This window comes from Mus pahari, chromosome 5 (genome assembly GCF_900095145.1).
Source record: "Mus pahari chromosome 5, PAHARI_EIJ_v1.1, whole genome shotgun sequence".
Lineage (NCBI taxonomy): Eukaryota > Metazoa > Chordata > Mammalia > Rodentia > Muridae > Mus > Mus pahari.
Window position 1 is genome coordinate 5538792 of NC_034594.1, and position 4208 is coordinate 5542999.

The window sequence follows — 4208 nt, forward strand, 5'->3', positions numbered from 1 at the left end:
GCTGGGATTAAAGGCGTGCGCCACCATGCCCAGCTTAAGATCCTAATTTCTTAATGATTTTATTTCTTAATTCAGAATTATTCCTTCCAAAACTACCTTCTATCTTACTTCTGTCCCCCACTGTCTAGGTGCTTTTCCTCCCTGTGTTCCTGACCCGCAGCCCTCTTTAGCTCCTCCTTCCTATGGTCATTTCCTAGATTTTTACAATGCTTTGACTGCAATTCCTCTGCAGCATAAGTTGAAATTGACTTCCTGTTACAACCACACCTATTTTCCCAGAGTACTTCCCCAGGTAACAAGGTCTAACAATCCTTCAGGCCCACTTAAGACTGATTCTGTGGCTCCAGTTCCTCTTCTGGTTTCTTTATTTTCTTCCAAGTGTCCATTTTCCTTCTAAGTACATGTTAAATTCTGATTCATCACAATCATACCCTCTTACATTCATACATCCCACCAAGAGGACCCAGGAACAGTAGTAACATGTGCCAAGAATACCCATGTCTTTCAAGGCTGACATTAAAAGGACTGATAATTCCAGTCTAGCTTGGGCAGCTCAATGAAACTCTTGTCTTAAAACACAGAAAACAAACCAACCACCAAGCATCATATGTATATATAATATATACATATATTATATATATGCTGTATATATATTTATACACATATATAGTGTATTCATTGTATGTTTGTGTGCATGCTTGTGTGTGAATATTTACTAGCTTTGTTTGATATAATTGCTTGTGTATCTCAATTTTGCTAAATGCAGCTCCCTGCCTAATCCACACAAGTGAGATGTGCCTGGGGAACAATATACAACTCTTCGGTCTGGCTCTGCTTTACAGTCATGGCCACTTATCTCAGGGGAACCCTTAGTGCTGCCTGCCAATCATACCGACTTCTGAACCTGCTTGTAACTCACATTTCCAGGTGACAACTTCACAATGTATTGTCTGTCCCCTATCTATAACTCTGGTTCTTATGTAATGAGATAGTCATCATTGTTGTTTTCTTCTCCTTCTCCATCATCGTCAGCTGAAAACTTGTATAAGCTCTACCACTATACATTCCTGCAGATGATCCTAGACAAAGCTATTGTCTCTGGTTCCTTTTCTGACACACAGCTCAACTTCTTGGCATTTAGGATGTTTATTTAATTCATATCCTCTCCTTCTTATCAGACTATTTTGTTATTGCCAGAATTTTAGATGGTCCATTGATTCTCACTTCCTGGTATCCATACCCTTGTATAATTTCTTCCCACAAAGTAATCAGAATTAATGTTTGTGAATAAAGCAAAAGTAATGATATAATTTGTGTAAACACAGCAGAAGTAATTGACTTTAACTTGTGAAAGACTCTGAGCCAGAGGCATGGGGCTAAATTTCTGACACACAGAAACTGTGATAATGTGGTGTTTAAAACTAAGTTGGGTAGCAACTTTTTACATAGCAAGAATTAATTCACATTCCATCTAGTCTCTGACCCATGCAACTGCACAACAAGACCAATGAATTCTGCACTGTTAAATCCAGTGGGAAAGCCTCAAATCTCAGTCACTTGTCAACATCTACCATAGTTACAATGTGTCTCAGTCCTGAACATTTTTTAATGTGCCTTTCTAGATATCCCACTCTTGAGGTGTTCTTCTGAGAAACTATTCCACTCACAGGCTGAGCAGCTAATCTACTACAGTTATATGCCTGTTCACAGAAGACACAAGAGATTTTGTAATTCCTAGCACAGACAGTGGCTGCATATCAGTTACCTCCCTTTCCTAAGTCGGATGGTAGTGATGGGAACACTGGCTAAGTGAATGTCACACATGCCCCGAGAGTTTGGTTGCCTCAACCTTTACCAACAGTTATATGTAAACCTGTCTAATCTTGTATCAGCAGAAAACATTCTCATGATCAGACTAGACAGTAGTTTACTACTGTGCCTCAAATTAAGACTTCAGTTTCCAAAGTTGTCCACAAACATCTTTTTAAGTCTTTAAAAGGCTTTCCAAGTATCTCTGTTCAAAAGACGTACAGAATCATGGAGAAGCATGCAAAGTAATTTTCAATAATGCACAAAGTCAAATGCTCAATTCTTCCCAATTTGTGACATTAGGTCTCTGACTACTCCAATAAAATACATCTACAGGAACTAGGAAGGGAACTCCAGGGCAAAGTGCTTACTATGCACGATCAAGACGCAGTTCTGAATCCCTAGTCTCCATGTGAACGTCAGGCATGTAGCCGTTCGCATTGTGGGACAGAGACAGAAGGGCGCCCAGAGCCTGTCGGTAGCCAGGCAAGCTCAATCAGCAAGCTTCTGCTTCACTGAGTGATGCTGCGGGTTTTGTTTTTTATTTTTGTTTTTGTATTTTTAAAGGCAGGAGGGAGAGAAAAACAGGAAAACACTTAGTGTCAACCTCTGCCCTACAAAATGCACATTGCAGCTACAAATACTATGAAGAATTCCTTAGCAAATAGTTTATCAATTTAAAATGAATCTCAAAGAGATATGTTCAAGCTCTGCCAATTTCTAATCACTCCCTCCTTTCACTCAGTAATGGTCAGACACCTGAGACCTAGCAGAAACCTAAATGAAGCGTCTAATCATGCAAGTTAGAGCCGGGCGTGGGGGCGCACGCCTTTAATCCCAGCACTCGGGAGGCAGAGGCAGGCGGATTTCTGAGTTCGAGGCCAGCCTGGTCTACAAAGTGAGTTCCAGGACAGCCCGGGCTATACAGAGAAACCCTGTCTCGAAAAAAAAAAAAAAAAAAAAAAAAGTCTAATCATGCAAGTTAGAAACCAAACCACTCAATTAGTGTTGTCTTAGAAAAAAAAATGGATGAAATACAAACTTTTCATCAGTAAAGAGAATATGAGTTAGTTTTTCATAAACTTTTATTATGTTTCAAAGTTCCCTACAATTTGGGGTGGGAAGATTTTTATGGCAAATGGACACTAATTTCTTATATATTTTTTTTTCTAAAATTTGATTTTTAGACTAGAATTTTAATTCTACATGTTTGTGGGGTATGTAGTAGAATGTAAACAGTGTAAGCAGTGGTTAAATCAAGATGGTCAGCTTGAGTAACCAACACTCAACTCCACTCCTGTGGCCTTCTTTCTATACTACTACCCTGTCATTTGCAAATGGCCTAGAAACATGCGTGTTCAAACATTGGTCTCAGTCAGAAACAGCTTTTCAGCATGTCAGAAGAAACGTCTCCATGAGGCCAAGAACCTCACTGATGTTGTCTAGTCCATTAGTACTGGATTGAGTACTATAACTTATATAAATAGGCATTTCATATTTACTTTTGAACAAGTTACACCCAACTTCTTAATTTCGTGACATATTTTTGTTCAAGTGACCATTTACAGTTTGCTGCTCAACTATTCTCTAACACGTGCATGAACGTAGCTTTAGACATTTCAGATGCAGAAGCTTAGTACTTACATTAATCTACATCTTAATGCTAATCACTACCTGCATCTTCACCTTTAGCTACACACATAGCTTTGATATCTCTTAATGTACTTTGTGAGCAAGTGATCGTTTATTCAACTCTGCCTTATTGTTTCTAGCATGGCAAAGCAAAGGATAGCAGTGTGAGCAAGCACCATGCCTGGCTGAGTTTACAGCACAGTTCAGGTACAAATATACGGGCAAGTAACTTCACTTTTGCCTTGACAGAATGAAACTGTTTAAATGAGAGCAAAGAATTGGAAGTTTGAAATGCTAAGTCAACTTAAAAGCTTCATAATTCAAAGTTCATTGAAAGATAAAAATCTGATAATGAATTTTTTACTCAAGGCTGTTGAGATTTTTCAGTTACCAATAACAGTAAATAATTTAAGACATGGTATGAATTGCCTCCAGTTACTTATTTCCTTAAATTATCCTTATTTTTAAAGCAATGCTCTTTAACGGGTTTGATAGCCGGTTGCTATAAGGGAATTCTATTTCTGAGAAAAAAGTGAGTTTTCTCAGGGGTCTCTGAATCCTAGTACCTCCATCGTTACTATTTGAGAGCAGAATGTGAATCAGCAGCTAAACCATATCTATGTCTGCATGTCTAACCATCTACCCACTCAATTAGATCAGCATTCAAACAACTAGACCTTCATTATTTTCTTCTAGAAATTTAAGCTTCTTCTTTTGTGCTGGATACCCACCTCAATTTAATAATCCAACACGTGGATACTTCATTC

General features: G+C 38.5%; 1 protein-coding gene across 5 annotated transcripts in view; it reads right to left on the minus strand.

Annotated features, from left to right (window-relative positions):
* Fam135a (family with sequence similarity 135 member A) overlaps positions 1-4208 on the minus strand; it is a 78779-nt gene that overhangs the window by 46274 nt on the left and 28297 nt on the right. The gene's annotated exons all lie outside the window — the stretch shown is intronic.